The sequence below is a fragment of the Erigeron canadensis genome, chromosome 3 (genome assembly GCF_010389155.1).
Source record: "Erigeron canadensis isolate Cc75 chromosome 3, C_canadensis_v1, whole genome shotgun sequence".
In the NCBI taxonomy this organism is placed as follows: domain Eukaryota; kingdom Viridiplantae; phylum Streptophyta; class Magnoliopsida; order Asterales; family Asteraceae; genus Erigeron; species Erigeron canadensis.
In genome coordinates, this window is record NC_057763.1 from 14,484,441 (window position 1) to 14,507,456 (window position 23,016).

The window sequence follows — 23,016 nt, forward strand, 5'->3', positions numbered from 1 at the left end:
CCCTTCTCTCCTTGGTCAACCCCAAGAACCACATGTTTCAGTTTCCCCAACAAATGTACAAAGCTTAGATATACCTCGTATATTCGCCTCTCGCCAATTACTTTCTTCTATGGGTGTGCCTAGAAATAGACACATCCTAACACCACCGTCGCCGTCGTTCACACCTGAGCATTCTCAGCATGAACGACAATTTGAATCTCTTCCCTTCATTTCTACAAACCCTCCTCTTCTATCAACTGACGCTACTGCAACTGGAGAACCAGATATTGTCATACCTCGTCCAGTTGCACCAGTAGCTTTCAGGGCTGGTCCAGTGACTCCTTCTCCTCCGTCACTGGAAAGCCAATTTGTGTGTTTCCAAGCCGATCTCTCGAACCTTCTCACGAGGGTGGAAGAGATTCAAAAGAGACTTGATAAAAACACCAAATCCCTCTCCAGGTACCAAAAGGATCATTTGCAAAATGTTAAAGTGGTTGACCTGGGGATCAACAAGTTCTCTGCCAATGAGGACTTGGTGTTTGGCAAGCTGAACGAGTTAGTGGAATCCTCCAACTAACTGGCAACATCTTTAAGGGAGGCATTCGCACTAACTCAATCTGGAGTCACATCTTCAATATCCAACCTGCTGAACAGTACTGTCAGATCATCAGAGGTTGATATTAAGAATCTGGAAAGGCAGGTGCAAGATCTATGTAACAAACCTGGCCTAGATGTGACAGAGCTTGGTAGTCAGTTGGCCTCTTCAGTGGGTCTAAAGATCGAAAAAACTTTGGCTGCCAGTGAGAACAATTTGATTGAAAAGGTGATGTCTGAGATCACCAAGATTGCAGCGCCCCAGGTTGATCTCACTCCAATTACATCTGAGATCGATCGGTTGAGGTGCAATCTGGATACACTGGCCAGCAAAGTGTCTGAACACTCAACTGCTATATCTGATCTGACCACTGAAGTTGGCAAAGGAAGGGAGGATGTTCCTGAAAGAGTTAAGGAAGTCCCTGCAACTGGGCTTTCTCCAGATGATCTCTCCATACTCAAACAAATCTTAAAGAGTCAAGAGCAGATAAGTGACAATGTTATGACTCAGTCTCAGGAGATCAATCATCTGTGGAGGACAGCTCGCATGATTTGTGGAGTCTTCAAAGAGTGCAAGACAATGCAATCATGGCAGCCTCTAGATCGCTTGCCCTCCAGTCATGCAGATTTTGAAGCTATCAGGCAAGGACTAGATGCTGCCAAGGGGGAAAGGTCTGTTCATGCCCCTCGCACTCTTGTGGAGACTTCAGGTAAAGGGAAGGAGATAGTGGTAGCTACCAGTACTGAGGCTGGTGAGCAGGAGTTTGAGGTGTTTGATGATGTGGTAAAGGGGAGTACTGATAAGGGAAAGGCCATTGCTGATGAATCTATGGAACCGGCCACCGATGCACCGACGTTGGAAACTGGCAATGTTGATTTGTTGCCTCCAGTTACTAAAAGCGAGAGTTAGAAGTTAGCAAGAGTGGGATACTTGGTCAAGGAAAGGAAGAAACAGATGAAGGTAAACCAATTCGAATCAAGAAGAAATCTTCCAACCCCTCTTGTTGATATCACTGATGCTCATCCTTGGCTTGACACTTGTTGAATACAAGAAAATCAAAGAAGATCTAAGGATAGTCAATGCACTGAAGGAGATGCTTGAAGTTGAACTGGACAAACACTATCAGGATGATGAGGCTGAACTGGATGCCAAGTGTTTGAATGTGTCGGTGGAGAAGGCCAAAGAGATTAGGTCTGAAGGGATTCTCAAGAGAACTGAGCAGGTAAAGAAGGCGGTCACCAAAGTGTTGAATCCACCCAAGTCCAAAGGAAGAAAACAAAAGGCTTTACCAAGGGATGCAAATCTAAGGACTTGGGTAGAACCATCTGAACCCACAACTGATGATATTCGAGCTGCTACACAAAAGCTGAGCACGAGCAAAATTAAACTGACAAATGAATCTGAGGCTCGCACATATTTGTCTGATGTACAGCGTCGAAGGCACAATAGAGGCAAGATTACTGATGTTAAAATTTCAATCAAGCCTGGTGCTAAGCATTTTGTTGTTGAGGTACAATACTTTGGTGGACCTAAGAGAACAACTGAGAACCCGGATGTCCATCAGTATGGTCATTCTGAGCATGTAGAGATGTTGAGGTTACTGGAAGGGAGGCAGAGGAAGAACAAGGTTGAAAAGGGCTGGGAATACGTATTGCAAAATCTTATCAAGTTCAAGGAAAACATTGAAGAAAGATTAGGCCTTGATCTTGAGGACACACAGCCAATTTCATCAGTTACAAAAAGAAGGAAAACTGGCGAAAGGCCATCTGTTTAAGTTTTCCTTCTAACTATCTGCTTGTAATTTTGTTTACTTTCTTGTAACTTCTTTGTAAATGTTGTGTATATATAAGTTGCCAGATTGTAACTCACAAGTAAGATATCTGATAAGATCTACAAACAATTAAAACAAAATCCAAGACATTTGATGATCTATAAAAATGTCTTGGAAACTTAATAGGTTTTATCAAACTCAAGTATTTCAAACTTAAACTTATATAGAAACAAGTTTGAAAATACTTGACAATATTTCAGGACAATTAGGGAGAATTTGTTAGGTCCAGTTTAAGCCAAACTGGAGCTCTCTAGCGACATCTGGAGAGCATGCGGAATTGTCCGAAATATTAGAAGTCCAGTTGCATTGTACAGGTTTAGCAACTGATGACTTCCTCCAGTTGAGATCAGAAGACTAGAATCTGAAGACCTTCCAGTTGAAGTCAAAGACAACAAATGGAAGACAGAGATTGGCAATGGCAGCGAAGCCCAGTTGACAATCTACCAGATCAATCAACTGGAGAATCCTCCAGTGTAAATGCTCTTACAAAGCTTTACACTGATTACGAGGAGGACCTTTTTACTCTACATCCTTTTAACCGGACAATGATATTGTCTCTGAATAAAGGTGCAAAGATGTAGAGTGGTTGAATAAAGTAAACTTTTGTCTTACTTTATTTAGCACACACAAAGGATTATTTAAACAATACTTTTGTGTACTGTCAACCATATTTGTACGTCGAAGTTCAGATCCCCATGCTCAATCTTCGACTATAAATAGAGGTCCTTGCACAAGCATTTTTAACAACTTTGCAAATACATATATTCTGCAATATTGGTGAACTTGTGCAATATTCTCTCAATCGCAAAAAGGAACACTCACCATCGACATAGAGGTGTCTTCAGCACCCATCTTGTAATAGTTGGGACTTACAATTGTGAAAGAGTTGAGTTTGTAGAACTCATAGATATTTATTACATAATGTGTAGGTGATGAAGATCTTCTTGTTGAGCCTAGTAGCCATATAGTGCCAAATAGCCAAGTTAAGGTGAGTGTATATGCATATGATCATGTTCTTCTTAATAGAGGTCATAGGTGGGTAAATTCCTATGACCCATATGTTTGTTGAATATAAAAGCTAGTAGGTAGGTAAATTCCTACTAGCAAATATGAATGTTGAATGAAAGCTAGTAGGTAGGTAAATTCCTACTAGCAAAGTTTGATTAATGAATATGTAAGCTAGTAGGTGGGTAAATTCCTACTAGCATATTTGATGTTTGATTATGAAAGCTAGTAGGTGGGTAAATTCCTACTAGCAAATGTGATTTTGATTATGAGAGCTAGTAGGTGGGTAAATTCCTACTAGCCAATTATATGATTAAGACTAGTAGGTGGGTAAAGTCCTACTAGCATTGTCCATGGCCATGTTGAAAATGATTTGTGATGATTTTGTGTTATGATTGATATGAATGAAATGGCTATCAAAAGATAGGCTATGTATGATGCTTGATGCACTAATGTTTTGGTAACTTGATTATGATCATATGTATATGCATTTACTAAGCGTTTTGCTTATGTTTTAGTTGTTTAACCCTTTTATAAGAGTTGGTAGTAGCAAGAACAAGATTTGACCAAGTGAAGTTAAGCTTGAAGGATTTTAGCCATCTTGGAGGTTGGCATTTTGGGTAATTTTGTAGATAATCTCTTTGACTATTATGGCTCTTGATACAAGCTTTTGATTTGGGAGAACACGTTCTTTTGGTGGGAAAATATATGGTCATGTTAAGTTTTTGGTCATTTTGTTCTACATGAATTTATAGTTTAAATGTATGTGTCTTGGTGATTTGTGGTTTCAAGATGATTATGTTTTGAAATGGTGTAAGTGTTTGAGTTCAAATGATAGTGAATTGGTGTTTTAAGTGGGTGCAGTAAGAGTACAGACGCAAGCACGACTAACTGTGCTCAGCGTCTGCGGTATTTTGTCTTGGTGATCAGTTTCTAGGAACACGATCGCAGAGCACGGTCGACCGTACTAGCAGCCGCAGTCCTTCTGTTCTCGAGCAAAAATTTCCGAGCTTCATTTGACGTTTTCAAGGTCCGGTACTTCTAAGATATGTTTAGAATAAAATATTAGGAAGGTTCCAATTGTTATTTTTCAAATTCGATAACTTTTATTTTTAACAAAAATTTGCAATATTTTTCTAAGTATAAGTTTGTCTCAAATTTTTCGATTTTTAAAAGTAAATGATTGTGATATTTTTGATCTTCTAACTTTGGGCGTTACATTTAGAATATTGACAAAGAACAAAAATAGATCAACATGAATTAGGAATTCGAGAGATAGCTATGTAGACTTAACTTGAATTAGGTAATTGTACGTGAAAAACCCATAAAATTTATATAACTCAAGATTTCTATAAGTTATGACATATAGAATTAGGTAATTGTTTATGAAAAGTTAACGGGATGACCAGAGTTTCGTTAGCTTCTTATTTTAAGGATATGACAAAAATAAACAAATATCTATTTGGATGAATTGGTTAAAGTGCGTATCTTAAAAATAGAGCTTTGGGTTCGAGTTTGGTCCGCTCATATTTTTTAAAATAATGATTGATAAAAAAAATTCATCATGCATGGGTGGCTTACGTGTCAATTTCTGAGAGACAAACAACGTGAGAATTCCATGTAGACAAAGAATGATGTGGCGAGCTCGGAGATATGCCACGTCATCTCTTTGAGATAGAGAATGGCACGTAGGAAAATAATGATGTGGCGAGCTCGAAGATACGCCACATCATCTCAGATAGAGAATTATATATACATATATAGACAGAGATAGAGATTTTTTTCTATTTAATTGATATATAACATCATCTTTGGTTAAATTTCAAATTTTAATTCAATTTTTTAAAGTTCCCATTACCTTAAATCTCATGAAAATTAATATTTAATTACGTAATTTATTTATTTTCCCAGAAACTTCTATAATATGTCATATTTCAATAATAAAATCTCACCATTTTTATCTTCATTTTCAATTCAACTTGACTATTACCATTTTTTTTGGCTTTAAAGTTTTGAATCAACCCCTGATAAGCTAGCTAGTATGCATTATAATCTATTTTGAAAGGACTAGACTCGATAATTGAAAACACGAGAAAAATTTTTTTTTTTTTTTATACAGCAACTCCCCACTGCGCCGTAGTGGGGTTGGACACCTCCCACTGCGCCGCATTGGGTTTAGACAACTCCACTGCGCCGCAGTGGGATCTTTCTGGTCCAGAATTGGGCAGAAATTAGCAAGTTAACACTTTGACAAAACTTCAAACTATACAATTCACTTGACCAACTTTCATAAACTCATTTCCAGAAATTCCAACAGCTATATAGACACATTTTAAAACTTAACTATAACATCAACTTGTTTAAAATCTCCTAAACGCCATCAATGGGTCATTTACCCATTTTGACACCATTTTCATCCAATATGCAACTCTCCAAACTTCCAAAAGCTTTACACTTGATCGTTACAGAAATTTAACAAAAGTACGACCTTCAAAACTAAATGTACCAAGAGCCATGAGGGGAGGGATTTCTAAGCCTTTAACCAAAAGATTGTCATTCATCCATGAATGACCTAAATACCTCCAAGTCTTGCAAAAATCTTTACTTCTAACACTTCAAGCTTTAATCAACAACTATTTCCTTCTTCCGGAACTACCTATAAAATAAACAACTAAAATATAAGCAAAGGCTTAGTGAATATATACTTGCATACATTTACGAACACGGAGGAGGGCAAAGTACAAGGACTATTACATGTAACCTACGACACCGTCATGCCACATTTACATGCTCACCTTGCACACTAAACGCTATACATGGATCCATATAAGTTAAACAAACATAAACAATCTCAACTATCGGGATCACGGCCTCGTGATCCAAGCCATATGCAAAGACGAATAGTAAACAAGAACATCATGCTCGGACTCTCATGTGCAATCGGGACATCTTACCGTGCTTCCACAAAATCTTATAAGTTCTTACCGTCTTATTTTGTACTCTTCTAAGCTCTTCTTCTATTATGGCAATAGGCTCCTCAATGTAGTTAAACTTGTTATCGACCTCGATTTCATTCAAAGGCACATAAGTAGATTCGTCGGCGTGGCACTTTCTAAAATGAGACACATGAAATGTAGGATGTATTCCCGAAAGATCATCCGGTAACTCCAAACGATATGCAACCTTGCCAACCTTAGCCGAAATTTTGAACGGGCCAATAAAACGAGGGCTTAACTTTCCACGCTTTCAAAACCGTAGAACACCTTTCCATGGGGAGACTTTCAACAAAACACGATCACCCTCATGGAACTCAATCGGTCTTCTCCTTTTATCCGCATAAGACTTTGTCGGTCTTAAGCTGCTTTCAATATTTCCTTGATCGCATCTATCTTCTCAATGGTTTTTAACACCACTTCCGTGCTACCTATTTCCCTTTGACCTACTTCTCCCCAACAAATTGGAGATCGACACTTCCTTCCATACAACATTTCATACGGTGGCATTTGAATACTAGAATGGTAGCTATTGTTGTAGGAGAATTCTACCAAAGGCAAGTGAACATCCCAAATGCCTCCAAAATCAATTATACAAGCCCGAAGCATGTCTTCAAGCGTTTGAATGGTTCTCTCACTTTGACCATCCGTTTGAGGGTGATAGGCGGTGCTAAACTTGAGCTTGGTACCCATATCATCATGAAATTTTCGCCAAAAGTGAGAAGTTAAACGAGTGTCCCTATCCAAAACAATGGAGATGGGAACTCCCTGTCTTGCTACAACTTCCTTAACATAAATCTTAGCCAATACCTCGGATGAAGATGCCTCACGAATAGGAAGAAACAAGGCACTCTTGGTCAATCTATCCACTATTACCCAAATTGTATCAAATTGTTTTCTAGGCGTTTTGGGCAATTTGGTGACAAAGTCCATAGTAATATCTTCCCACTTCCATTTGAGAATTTCCAATGGTTGCATCATACCATAAGGCTTTTGATGTTCCGCCTTCACTTGCGCACAAGTCAAGCACTTTTCGACATACTTCACCACATCCCGCTTCATTCCGGGCTACCAATATTCTACTTTCAAATCTTGATACATCTTTGTAGCACCGGGGTGAATGGAGTACTTGGATTTGTGAGCCTCGTCGAGTAGAACTTGCTTCAACTCACAAGATAACGGGATCCACATCCTTCTAAAACGTACGGTAAGGCCACGAGAGTCCTTAGTAAAATATTGAATTTGACCTTGTATTCTTTCCTTCTTAGGATCTCGTTGCAAGACCCTCTCTTGAGCTTCTCTAATTTGGTCAGAGAACTCATTGGTGATCAAAACCCATAGGGGAGAATTGACTGTAGCATGATGAGAACTCTACCGACTCAAGGCGTCCGCTACCACATTACCCTTCCCGGGATGATACAAGATCTCGCAATCATAATCTTTCAAGAGATCTAACTATCTTCGTTGGCGATTGTTAAGATCCCTTTGCTCAAAGAAGTACTTGAGGCTTTTATGATCGGAATAGATAGTAAACTTGACTCCATAGAGGTAATGGCGCCAAATCTTCAAAGCAAAAACCACCGCTGTTAGTTCTAAATCATGAGTAGGGTACCGTTCTTCATGCTCTTTCAATTGCCTCAAAGCATAGGCAATGACTTTACCCTGTTGCATAAGAACACAACCTAGGACATTAGATGATGCATCACAATACACCACCGTATCTTCAAGGACATCGGGTAAAACAAGAACCGGTGCTTGACTTAGCCTTTCTCGAAGTTGTTGAAAAGCCATCTCTTGCTTGCTTTTTCATTCAAACTTGATATTCTTTCGAGTCAACTTGGTCAATGGGGAATCTATTCTAGATAAATCTTGGATAAAACGACGGTAATAGCCCGCTAGACCAAGAAAACTTCTAATCTCCGACGGATTCTTAGGTTGCTCCCACTTCATCACCGCATTAATCTTGGCCAGGTCCACCATAATTCCTTCACTATTAACAATATGGCCAAGAAATTGCACTTCCCTTAACCAAAATTCACATTTGGAGAATTTGGCATAGAGTTTCTCCTTGCGTAGAGCTTCCAACACTTCCCGTAGATGAACTTCATGTTCTGATGAACTTTTAGAATAAATGAGGATATCGTCAATAAAAACGATCACAGACTTATCAAGCATAGAGCGACAAACACGGTTCATGAGGTCCATGAAGGCCGCGGGAGCATTTATGATTCCAAAAGACATGACAACAAACTCAAAATGACCATAACGAGTCCGAAAGGTGGTTTTAGGAATATCTTCATCACGTACTTTGAGTTGATGGTAACCCGATCGAAGATCTATTTTTGAGAAAATGAAGCTCCTTGAAGTTGATCAAATAAATCATCAATTCTAGGCAAAGGATATTTTTTCTTTATGGTCACTTTGTTGAGCTCGCGATAGTCGATACACATGCGCATGCTTCCATCCTTCTTTTTGACAAAAAGTACCGGTGCACCCCAAGGAGAATTACTAGGTCGAATGAAACCCTTGTCAAGCAATTCTTGGAGTTGCTTCATCATCTCTTGCATTTCCATTGGAGCCAAACGGTAAGGAGCTTTAGCAATGGGGTTAGCCCTCGAAATAAGATCAGTTGAAAACTCAACTTGTCATTCGGGAGGAATGTCCGGCAAGTCTTCGGAAAAAACATCGGCGAATTCACTAACAATAGGGATGTCTTTAATAGATAGAGATTTCTTTTCAACATCAACGATGTAAGCAAGATAAGCGTGAGATCCATGAGACATGTAACGTTTGTCACGAGCAAAAGTACACACTAATATAGAACGCTCCTTCCTATCACCATAAACCACCAAGTCTTCACCTTTAGAAGTCTTCAAATATATCGCCTTTTCATCACACGCGATTTTGGCATTACAAGAGCTCAACCAATCCATACCCAAAATTATATCAAACTCCCCCATGGGGAACGGAATTAAATTAGCTTGAAAGAGTTCCGAAGAAATCTTGATTTCACAACCTCTATACACATCCTTCACTAACTCCATTCTACCATTACCAACCTCAACTTGTAAAGTATTAACTAGACTTGACTTAGATACAGGAATAACATGAATTACTCTAGTTGCAATAAAAGATTTATTCACCCCTGAATCAAAGAGAATTCACATAGGCATATTATACACAAGAACTGTACCTGTAACAACATCATCCTTATTCCTAGCCTACTCCACTGTGAGTTGAAAGGATCTTCCTCGCTGATTCCCATGAGCTTGGGCATTCTTCCTTTCCACCTCCGTCCTTCTTTCTTCGAGTCTTTCTTCTTCAGTCAACTTAGGGCATGAACTTCTCAAATGACCCTCCTCGAAACACTTGAAACTTATGACCGGTTTTTGAGGCCTTGACATGCACCCCCGGCTTGTGTGCCCCAGTTTCCGGCAAGTATAACAACCCTTCTCCGATGCCTTACACACTCCAGAATGGTTCCTCTTGCATTGACGGCAAAAAGGAATGTTTCTTCTTGTAAGGTTGTTACCGGAACTACCCTCTTGTTTGAACCGCTTATTTGGGGAGTTGGTGTCCTCATGCTTCCTTTTTAAATCACCTTCATCCACTCTTGCTTTTTCGATTTCATGATCTCTAGCCACATCCGCCAACATGGAAAAAGACTCCATTTGGCGTAGGCTAATCTTCTCCCTTAAGTTCTTCCTCGACTTCAAATAGAATTGTTCCTTTAGCAGTTGATCATTTTCGAGAAATTTAGGACAAAATTGAGCCTTGTCCAATAATTGAGCTCGGAATTCATTCAAGCTCATATTGCCTTAACAGTCGTTTAGAAATTCACTTCTCAACTTGGTCACTTCAACTTCTGACCTAAACTCTTTGAAGAACATGGTTTTAAACTCGGGCCATTCAACATTATCCAAGGCCTCCTTCTTAATTGTCAACAATCCGTCCCACCATCTCTTCCCACTGTTTCTAAGCATACCCACCGGAAATACAACTTTCAAATATGAGGGGCATTGGCTAGTACAGAAAGCCCCTTCAATTTTCGATATCCATCTTGTACAAACGATGGGATCACGGTCACCGTGGTACTCCGGTGGGTGGGACACCTCAAAGTCTCGAAAAGTGAACTTTTTCTTATAGACTCTTTCTCTGGTCACCTCCACTTCCTTCTCCTCCTCGTTCTTCTTGCCTTTATTTTTGGCATCTCTTTTCTCAAAAACCCGTTGCACATTGACCGAAACCTCTTCTCTAATCATTTGAGCAATGTGATCATTCATTGCCCCTTTCATCGTTTGATTTAACCTCTTGAGTAAAAGAGGAGTGTACTTTTCCAACGCTCTCCCTATTTGATCGGAGATGTCCATGCTATTCTCGGGAAAGAGGAATTCCTCTTCATTTCTTCTATTGTGCTCATCCTCTTCATTATGATTTTCAACCAAACTATAATAAGAGTAGATAAAACGAATTTAAACCACACAAACTATCCATCTATACGAACTAAAAGCCAACCTATAACTTTATACTAACCCGTCCAAAGTTTGATGCCGTTAGTTTATACATATGTTAGTATTTCAAACATAATTAGGTCGTCTTCTTATTGTGCTTAAATATTAGCAAGTTGATAAACTAGCATCATCAAACACATCTTTCGGTCCCACATAAAGTCTCGGTACTCTCTACACGAGGGAATACCTAAATCCCTTAAACCTGGCTCTGATACCAACTGGAAAGGACTAGACTCGATAACTGAAAACATGAAAAAAAAAAATTTTTACAGCAACTCCCCACTGTGGCGGTTGGACACCTCCCACTGCGCCGCAGTGGGAAACTTCGGTATTGCGGGTGCAAAACCCCCCACTGCGCCGCAGTGGGACCTTTCTGGTTCAGAACATGGCATAAATCAGCAAGTTAACACTTTGATAAAACTTCAAACTATACAATTCACTTGACCAACTTTCATAAACTCATTTCCAGAAAATCCAACAACTATATAGACACATTTTAAAACTTAATTACAACATCAACTTGTTTAAAATCTCGTAAACGCCATCAATGGGTCATTTACCCATTTTGACACCATTTTCATCCAATATGCAACTATCCAAACTTCCAAAAGCTTTACACTTGATCGTTACAGAAATTTAACAAAAGTACGACCTTCAAAACTAAATGTACCAAGAGCCATGAGGGGAGAGATTTCTAAGCCTCTAACCAAAAGATTGTCATTCATCCATGAATGACCGAAATACCTCCAAGTCTTGCAAAAATCTTTACTTCTAACACTTCAAGCTTTAATCAACAACTAGTTCCTTCTTCCGGAACTACCTATAAAAGATAAACAACTAAAATAGAAGCAAAGGCTTAGTGAATATACTTGCATACATTTATGAACACGGAGGAGGGCAAAGTACAAGGACTATTACATGTAACCTACGACACCGTCATGCCACATTTACATGCTCACCTTGCACACTAAACGCTATACATGGATCCATATAAGTTAAACAAACATAAACAATCTCAACTATCGGGATTCTTAGGCCCCGGATGTTCTTAGGCCTCATAACAAATCAACTATCAGGATTCTTAGGCACCGGAGGTTCTTAGGCCTCATAAACACTATGCCCCAAAATGGGCCAGACGCCAAATCAATTACCACACATGGATAAACAAACTTCAACATAATGTGGTCAATTGACCCAACGTATGCACAAGGGTACGCAAATATACTCACTTCCTCCGCAACTTGGACAATGACTTGATAAGAAGATAAAGCACACAACAAGCTTCAACCTATGATCATAACATACAATATATAAGCTTACATTCACAACTTGACTAGCTCAACCTAGTCATACTCAATCACTAGCCTTTCTAAACCCAAACCCAACCCATTTGTCATTGAGTTTCTTTTATTCTCAACAATAACACTAGGTAGTTCAACCTACCATTTTCATCAACTTTTCAATAACTAGTAAAAACTCATATTTTCTCATAAACTAGAACTATCACATTAGCTTATCAATTTCTTAGCCAAACTCAATACATAACTCAATGACAAACTAGGTTATCTAAGGAATTGGGGAAAAATCATTCATAAATCAATTTCTAGCAAAACCCCCAAATTTGGGTTACTCCAAGAACCCTAATTTCAAAAGAAAGATGAAAACTAAGTTAGGGGAAATCAATACCTCAACAATAATAAGCTAATTTAAGATTTTAATTTGGAAAATTTTCTTCCCCCCTTATATCTTTGAAATTCAGCCACCACCACCTTCCACCACAAACCCTAACTTTTCAATTTCTTATATAATCGGAGATGATTAATGGTATTGTTCTTGGATGAATTACTAGGAAATGTTTGATTGCATGGAAGAGTTAGGATTGATCTTTGAAAAATGATAAGAAAAGGTTTGAGAAGAAGAGGATTGAGTGAGTGGAAGCATGACTCACAAGGAAGAGAGTTGACTGGCACAACATGGGCTTGTCACGCCCCTGACTAAAATTTATGGTTATTTTACCTGCTATCCGCTAAAGTTCCAACTAAATTAACCCCATAACCAAAATAAAAAACTAGGAAATTAATTTAATGTCAAAACTATAAAAAGGGGTTAATTTCTTTGTGAAGTCCCTCACTTGATGGTTTACAAGTGTAGAATACAACAAGTCAAGTAAGCACTAGATAGGACTAGTATGAATGAGACAAGTCAAGTAAGCAGTAGATTGGACTAGTATTACAATGGATATAAATGCAAGAATCTATATATAAAGTAATATGTACTTAGCCAATATAAAGATAAGCAAGTAAAGTGAATGGTGAGACACAATGTAAATTTTTCAAGTGTATTTTATTTATTGATGTTAAATAAAATACAAGGTTATTGCGGAACAAGATATTACAATGTAAGTATCTAAATAACCTAAGAATTACAAGTGATCTAATATTGCTAAATAAACTCCTTGATTGAAATACTTAAAGTTGTGAAGTATAACTGTTTAAATCGAGAGTATTGGAGCAAAAGCACCAAATTGCAAAAGTGTAATTTGGACGAATGAAATGAATTGGTATTTATAGGCAAAAAGAATAAATATAATATTCTTTTTGCCGTACAAATATGGTTACATGCATTTAAGGAAATTACTTTAGTTCCTTAAATGCATTGATTAAAGTACAAGAATAAAATCACTTGATAGTGACTTGTCTTCTAATTAACCAACCACCTTTACATGGGTGTAAGGCTTTTAACAAAGGACAAATGGATTGTCCGGGTAAAGGAATGTAAAGGCATAAAGTCAATTCCTCGTAATCAGTGTTCAAACTTGTAAGGTCTAGAATACTGTCAAGGACTCCAGTCAGGAGATCTGGTAAGTCTGCCAGTGAGCTCCGCTATATGTCAGACTTCTTTCTTCAGACTTCAGTCTTCGACTTCAGTGAGAATGTTCTTCAGCGGAAAGATCTTGACTGGAGTGAAGTCCAGTGAACAAATCTGGTGGAATCCAGATTCCTGTACAAGTAAGTTGTTCACCGGTCTTCACATAATTTCTGGACAAATCTTCAGAGGGATCCAATAGTTACGTCTGGAGCGAGTCCAGTAAATCTGGACCTAACAAATTCCCCCTATTTGTTTAGAAATTATGCAAGGATTTTCATGCTTTTATCTGTAACAACCCTACTCTTTAAATATTATATAGGTGCTAGTTAGGTTGTCTATGTTCCCGCAAGCCATAGTAATACTTGAAGCTAGTAGATAATACCCCTAAATTAGCAATCTAGAGCTATTGTTAATGTTAAATTCAATTTGATAAAATGCCATTGAACAAAAATTTTAATTAGTATTTAACCAACTTATAAATATTAATATAAGTCTCACAAGTTGAGCTAGCGATTAAAAATACTTGTAATTGCCCAACAATTTAACCATCAAGCCAACTAAATAATATTTGATCATGGAAATAGTATGAGCATCTTGAAATATTTATAAGTTCTTTATGTATATAAAATGGTTGAATAATAATAAGTATATGTATATATAAATAATATAAATACAAGATTTATAACCAATGAACCATGTAACAAACTAAAACACCCAAAATATGTATATATACATACACACTTACACGGCACACATACACACATATAAACTTGTATTTTGAGCTAGTAAATAAATCCCCATTGTAACTAAATCACACATACAACTTAAGTAAATAAAATGTGTACTTATACACTAGATTTTTATACAAAAAAAATGGAAAACCCCTTCCTCTCCCCCTTATTCCAACCGGCCCCAACACCCCTCCCCACTCACTTTTCATTTCAAAATCTTCATCCACTTTTCTCCTAGTAACTCTAAACTTTTCACACACTTCACACACTTCACACACAAACATTTACTCTCTCAAGAAAAACCTCTTCTTCTCTCTTCTTCTCCTTCTTGGTTCGGCACAAACAAACAAGAAAAAGGGCAAGAAAAATCCATCTAAACACTTGTTAATAATAAGGGTTTAGGCTAGATTGTTTAAGGGTTATAGTAAGCTAAGGATTTGAGGTTATTTTAAGGTTTGAATAAGGGTTTATTGGAGGTTAAAGGCCACAAAAATCTGCACCATTTTCATCACCAAAAAGTGTTCTTCAAGGGTATATATCTTCATCTCTTTACTAGTTTAATCTTGTTCTTGTCTATATTAAAAAGGTTTTATCAAAACGTTATGTTTTCTTTATGTTGCCTCTTGAATATGCACTTGATGAGGGCAAAGTTAATAGGATCTTTCTTTCCATGCTCATGCATGTTGAATCCATGAAGAAAGATCCAAGGATTTAACTAGTTTAAGACCCAAAAGTTTTGTTACGGATTAAATAGCTTTTAAAGTAGTATTTTGTTTGAAAGATGGTCATGTTTTTATATATTTTGAAGTATGAGTTTCTGGAAATTTGATAAAGACATGGACTTTTGTTGTTGGAAAGTTAGATCTATAAAAGTTGGCATGAAAAGTGTTGAAATATGTTGATAGTTGTAAGATAATCTTTTTGCATGAAATGATGGACATGTTTTATATAATTTTTATGTCCATATTTCTGGAAATTTTCTTGAATTTTTCATGAGAGTATGTTTTTATATTGATGGGTTATAGATGGATAAAGATTTATTGTTAAAAAGTTGAGATAATTGCATGTTTGTTAGATTTAAGAAAGTTGAATCTTTTGTTAGATTATGAGATGAAGCTAGGCTTTTCATAAGTGAAAAATATGTTAATCTTGATGTTAAATATTCTGGAAAAATTTACAAAATGTCAAGGATATAAAGCTTGAATCAAAACTTGTTAAAATATGCTTGAAATCGTAAACCGAAAGCTTGCAAATATGAATTGTGAGCACACACATGCACCATAATATTTTGAGCAAGAAAATATAATGAACCTACTGGAAATAATGTGTTTCAAAAGTATAAAAGTCAAGTCATTTGATGTATGGCAATAACAAGCTCAAAAATCACCTTTTCGGGTCAAATAATCACTAACCGAAGGCACAAAATTACACATATCACACCACCACCACTCTCACGACTTGAACCATCAAAATATGATAAACTTTCTGGACAAAATGAAAGAAAAGAGCAAAAATCCTTTTTGAGGTACCTAAATTGCTTAAGAAATGAGGCTTAAAACGTTATTTCGGTAAACGATTTTTATGCTTAAAAGTCCTTAAATTACAAAGACACAAGAGAGGTTGAATTGATATTAATTTTAATTGATATAAGTTGCCTAAAAGGCCTGGTATTTGTAGACAAAAGATTTTGTGGTGATTTGTAAGAATTTCTATGATTTAATGAATTAAAATGATAATTAAAAGGTATAAAAATTAATTAATAAATTGTGTAAATTATGAATCTGATCAAAACTACATAACTAATGATAAAAGTGACCAAAACCTACTGGAGAAAAATAATTATAAGCAAAGGAACAAGAACTATACAATTTAAAAGTAAATTATTAAGTAAAATCACTAATTAATCACTATTATCAAATAATTAAATAGAAATGCATAAATATAAGTATAAATCATAATATTATAAATCAAGAAGTATAAAAATCAGTAAATAATCCATAAGTAATTATCCATGAATTTTAAAGATAATTTAAAAACTTAAGAGTAATTATAAGGAATTATTTAATTAATAAATTCATAAAATAAATAAATAATTAATTAAATAATATTAAATTAAATGAATAAAACTAAATCAGTAAAAATGTATCAACATCCATATGATAAGAACACAAATGTCAAATGTTGTTATTAAACAAAGTATGCAATGGAAAATATATATAAAACAAGGTTAAACTACCGAAATTTCAATAAACGTACAAAAATCGTATAAATGATCTTGATCACCAAATACTTTCCAACCAAAGGAGATGAACAACATAATTGTAACATCCCAAACTTTTTATGTTGAACATTGACCAAGTCGTTTAAACTTAACACTTAATAAAGTTGTGGAGCCAAAGAACATGAAGATAACACTTAATAAAGTTAGAATTGCTAAAGAAGTGTTTTGACTAGCTCAAAATCGTCCAAAAGGTTTTGTGATGAACAAAGAAAGCTCATTATGAACAAGGGAAGTATTATGGTCTAGCCATAAGTCTCTATGAAGGGGTATGATTTGCATCGAAGGTTATGGCATGTCAACTCTTTCTTCAGTTGATTATGAAAGGTTATGTGACGAGATAATAAGTATAAGTAGTAGATAAGTTTACTTTCCAAGTAGATCGTATCCATCGACGAATACTACTTATGCAAGTCAAGGGAATAGTATACTTCCTTTGTGTTGAATTGAGAAATGAATTAAGGAAACGATATGATAAAGTTAAGGATACAGATAAGATATTTATATATGAGTGGTGAAATGATTATGAAGACATAATCCTTTTAAGGGGGAGGTAATTGTAACATCCCAAACTTTTTATGTTGAACATTGACCAAGTCGTTTAGTCAACGTTTGCCTTCCGTTAGGTTTATGTGTATAAATGATAATATGATAATGACTACAGTCATAATATAGGATGGATGTGCCTATGTGTTAATGATTAATTTCATTAAATATGTTCAAGTCAAGACTTTAATAAGTCTTTATTAGATTACGTGATTAAATGCTTTTGCGTTTAATGTATGAGACGTGGGATTAATGTGTGAGTGTGCAATATGTTTAAAGTGATGAAAATAATAATTAATGCTAAATGATCAAGCATAAAAGGTTTTCGATAGGATTAAAAAGTCGTTAAGTGTTCTCGTATGCGTTAAACGAACAATTAGGTCAAGAAACGAGTTATAAGAAAGTGCAAGGGCTTAGATGTTAAGGTTTCAAAGTTGTTCCACTATATATAGGACCTCAATTTCGTGCATTAGGTCATATGATCAGATCTAAACCCTTAAAAAATTTCACACACAAAAACCTAGCCTCTCTTTTGTTCCTATGTGGTTCATAAGCAATTCGGTGGTGATTTATCTTAGGTTTTGATCCCTCAATCATCCCTAGAGTAATCCAATCATCAATTGATGGTTTCATGGTGTTAATTAAGTTTTCAATGATGTCTGTAACTGATCTACAAAGTTTGAGGTCGTGAGGGTTAGAGATGAGTTCGAAACGAAAAGATCAAGAAATCCCGTTTTTACATACCACAGCCCAGAAAACATCCGATCACCGGAGATTGAACCGTCGGATCATCTTGATTTTTGGACTGTAGCTTCCTGACATATAGGTGAAGATTTTCAACCGTTGAATTTGTCCATGGAGGTCCAGAAGTCGAGTTATAGGGCTGGCACAGTGGGCTGGAATTTAGTTGACTTTGGTTTTAGGTCATCACTAATCATTCTTTTGATTATCCTTCTGATTATGACATAAAGGTAATATATCTTTCAATTTCATCATGATTTCCCGATCTTGTATTGATGTCAAGTTGTAGATTATGGTCTTGAGGTTTGATTATGAATAGATTACGTTTTGAAATCATAATTGATAGTTTTTGAATGTATAATCGGCTCCATATTATGTGTAAGCGATTTGTGGATCAACCGATAACATCAAGTCATCAATTGAGTCATATTTCAGGTGTATCCACGTTCTATAGGTCGTGAAGGTTTGCTATGTTGTTTGATGGTCGAAATAGTTTTCAAAACAAAGGGTTCTTTAAGACTGAAACTTCTGTCATCTTTCAAAAATCATAGAAAGATCATCTGAATTAGTTAGAAGACAAATCTTATATTTTTGAAAAGGTCTATGTATCCTCTAAATTTTATATGAACTAAGTTTCTTCTGGTTTTGCCTAGAAATAGGTAAGAATTGTTGATTTCCGAAACTGGTCGGATTTAGGACGAATGATACAGGTCTGTTTTGTAAAACTCATAACTCATTCAATAAAGCTCTTCAAGAGTCAAAGCTTACATTTTCGAAAAGGTCTTTGAGTGCCCTGCAAGTGTCCAGAACTGATTTTTGTTGTATCTGGACTTCTTGATTGCTAAAAGTCATTGGCAAGTGAATTGCGCAAAGCTGGAAACATGCTGAAATTTCTTTGTTTAGCGCTTATGCTTTGTTGTAGCTTATAGGTTGATCTTATATTTGTTTTAGGTACCCGGGAATACTTTTCAAGCACCGTAACTTGTTAATTGGTTGTTGTTGAATTCTTTTAAGGTAAGATAACATCTTTTATCACATGAGGGACAACAAAACATAGTTTTCATAAGTTAAATTCCCCAAATGAATGTTTGTACGTTTATATGTATGCGGGAATGTATGGGAGGTTTCTATGGGAATTATTATGTTACCATTGATGATGAATGGTAAGGTTACGTATGCTATGATGAAATGATTATATGTTTATGTTATGAAATGATGTTATGACAAATAAGGTAAATGATAAATTGAAATGTATATGTTGATAATACGATAAGATGCTATGATGATATAAATGTATGATGCTATAATGCAATTGATGATATGATGACGCATTGCTATGATGTTATGCTTATTAAATTATATGACGATATGTTACTATCACTTTAAGATGATATGATGCTTATATGACATGATGATATGATGTTATTATGTTATGACGATATGTTGATATAAATGATACGTTGATATGAAAATAAAGTGATATGACGATGTGATGTTAATATGTGATGATGATAAGTTGATGCATATATGTCGTATGATTGATTACATGGCTTGAGCACCTAGTCACTAGACTTCTATAGGTTTGCCATTACACGTGCACGATTTAGGGCCCTAAAGTAAAGAAAGATGAATGTGATTAGTTTAGGTGAAAGTGTAGCTTAAGCTAATATAAAGAAAAGAAAGATACATGTGATTAGTTTAGGTGAAAGTGTAGCCTAAGCTAATATGATAAAGAAGTCTCGAGCATATGTAAAGTCTTGTATTAAGCTTAACTCATGCTAGTTCTTCGGAGTTAGTGTGTACGTGGTCATGTGGTGTGGGAATCTAGATACCTCCCCGTGGCATAGTTATGTTTGAGTGTATCCGGGTGGAGTAACTAACCACTACACGCGCAAAGTTCAAACGGTATACTCAGTTGGATCGACTTTGTCTTTCCTTAACGACGACGATGGACCACCGAAAGGTTTACCCATCAAGTTGGGTGTGAGGTCCACATGTAAGGTCTTATGACCGCCTACACACAACCCCACATTGCTAAGTATGTGTGGCTCATGTCATATAGCCTACGTTCTAGGCAAAAGAAAAGTAAAGAAATAAAGAAAGTAAAGAAAAGAAAGACGAAAGTAAAGCTTCATGAGGTTAGGCACAATTAGGACTACGATGGATCCTAATGTGATAATTTATGCATGTTACTATAATGATGATGATTTGCTATTGCTAAATTATGTTGTAAAAAACACCATAGTAATGTGGTGATATTAAAGTGTTGCAATGGTTATGTGATATTAACAACTATGAAATGTTTTTGTTAATATAAAATGAATTGGCAATGTTTTCATAAACTCATGTTATCTTACTTAGCTTTTAAAGCTAACACTTGCTCCTTTGAAAAACGTTGTTCCCCCAGGTTAAGCAGGTCGAGCTAGTGAAACACTTAGCTTGGTGAGCCGGGTAGTTGCTATGAAGAACACATTTAGTTTTCCCGTTTAGTCATTTATGTTAGCCTTAATGATGATTGGCTACTTATAATATGACTTATGTATTGTTTATATTGGCATTTATATTGGTGCCAAATCTGGATTATCTTATACTATTTTAATGATATGTATGTTGTAACACCACTTCCATAAATGAACTATCCATTAAGGGTTAATTATGTTTAAGGATTCTGTTTTCCGCATTTCTAAACGCCGTTAGGCAAAAGTTTTTGAAAATCCAGATTTTAAAATGACGGGCGTTACAATAATGTACTTGAATACCATAATTAAACAACAATCAAAGATGGGCAAGTCTACTAGCGTACATCTCATGATCAGTTTACTAGTTCATGCAACACACACTTACGTTGTGTATATTTTTGAATACCATGGTTTAGGCTTGCTTAAGGGGCGACACCACTAGGCACTCTCCACGCATTTGAACAGCTCCCTATCTCTCTCAAAACAAGGGAGTCATAGCCCCCTTTCAAACTCTTGTATATGTTTTAACTATCGGGGTGAAAAGCATGATATATAAATGAAATTTGCTTTTATATATATATAAAATGATTTTTGATAATATGATAATGAAATGAAGTTATATCATATGTTCAATGTGATAATGTTATATGATGAGCTTGAGTTCTGTCAACCCGTTTTCTTTCGGTACACTACTATTTACTTCGAAAGCGGAGGCCTGTAGTTAGATAGTTGCACAACTAGGATTCGTCCACCCACCCGGAGCGTAACGGTGGAAGTTTGGTTGCCTTTGTGACGACCTTCTCTTCCAGTCCGACCGGAGCGGTGCTCTAGCTACCTTAAATTAAATGGTCGTCTCCATGGCGCGACCCTACTTATAAATAAAGCACTTGATTGACAGCTTGTGCTATGAAATGAATTAAAATGTTGTTTGGACATGAAAATGGTAGTAGTAGTGGTTCAAGCATCTTACTCATCAAAAGTTATTGAAATTATGCCCGTGTGGCCAAATGAAATTTGATATATTGAATATGCCCTCGTGGTTAAATGATATTGATGTTAATATGAATAAATATTATGAATTGAATATACGTTTTGGAAATGAATATTTGAAAGAATACTTGAAGGTTTTTATGACTTATTATCTTGGATATGGTTGGAATATAAATTGGTTGTTAGTTAAAAACCTATGAACTCACTCAACTTTCGTAGTTGACACTTTTTCTTCAGGCTTTTCAGGTTTAGAGCATTAGGTTCGTAGCTTGGACCGCCTCATGGATTGTACTTGCTTGTTATTCGGTGGACTTGTAATGCGAACAATTTGTTTTTCATTTATGGATTATGGTTATGTAGTGGATTCTAAAACGTCATCTTGAACTTGTTGTCTTTGATTTCGAATGATATTTAAAACTTGATGTTGATGTTTTATCTTTAAATCTTTTGTACCATGTCGTTCTGTGACACTTCGTGTTTCCGCCTTAGTCGGGATGTTACATTATCTATACAAGTTTGTGCTTGAAAAATCCTTGAAAATTTGACTAAGTCTAATTTGAATTACTAGAGAGCCACTTTATAGATCATCAGTGTTCCTAGTTTATACAATTTAATTTCTAGACTTAATCTGGATAAGTACTTGTGAAAAATAAGAATTGCAACCTATATTTACAGACATCAACTGGTGGAAAGTTACAATTTTATCAACATAAAAAAATACAAGTACAATATCAAATTCAGGCCCTTCTCTTTTCAGCATGCCCAAATGGCTCTTCTGTGGCCTTCTTCTTTGAACCTGGAGATGATGATGTAGTTAGTGTAGTCCTTTAGCACAGCTCCATCTCCATCAGTTCTTTCCTCATCCATTCTTTGCCAATACTCTTCATAAAATACTTGACATGCGGGGAAACATCTTTACCTCTGTAGGAAAGGCCAATCTCTCTAAGTTATGACCATCCAAATGCCCTAATTGACGTATCTTTTCTTTCATCAGTAAAGTTCCCTTCTCTGAAGAGTTTGACATGGAACTTTGAGAAATTATCATGATTTTCTGCTAGATGGATCTCAGCACCCAGTATTGGTCGGACATCAGCTCTGAATTGTGACAAATGCTCGCACTTTTCTTTTGTCTGAGCCTTCTTTACCATATCATCCACTTCCCTGGACACCTTTCTTTGCTCAGCAGCTTGTTGAAATTTTTCTTTGTTAATTCTTTCTGAAGTGTTCAAAGGAATGAAGGTGCTAAGATGTGCATCTCTGGCAGCTTTTGATTTTCTGGCTGGTGCCTTGGGCAAACCTTGGATCTTCTTTCTATATTCATTCTCCAGAGCAGTAGCATTACTCCTTACTTGATTCTGGAGATCTTTCAATTCTTCTCTTCTATGGGCAATGAGATCCAGTATGCTTACACCATAGATTTCATAATTATAAACTTGTTCATCTTGAGCATACATGGATCGAATATAGACATCATCCAAGGCATCCAGAC

General features: G+C 36.2%; 1 long non-coding RNA gene across 1 annotated transcript; it reads left to right on the forward strand.

Moving 5' to 3' along the window:
• The first annotated feature begins 17,863 nt into the window (after positions 1-17,863).
• On the forward strand, positions 17,864-20,720 carry LOC122590449. Its single transcript, XR_006322511.1, has 3 exons — positions 17,864-18,308; positions 19,030-19,092; positions 20,486-20,720. It is a non-coding gene; the product is annotated as an uncharacterized LOC122590449 (long non-coding RNA).
• The last annotated feature ends 2,296 nt before the right edge of the window (positions 20,721-23,016 follow it).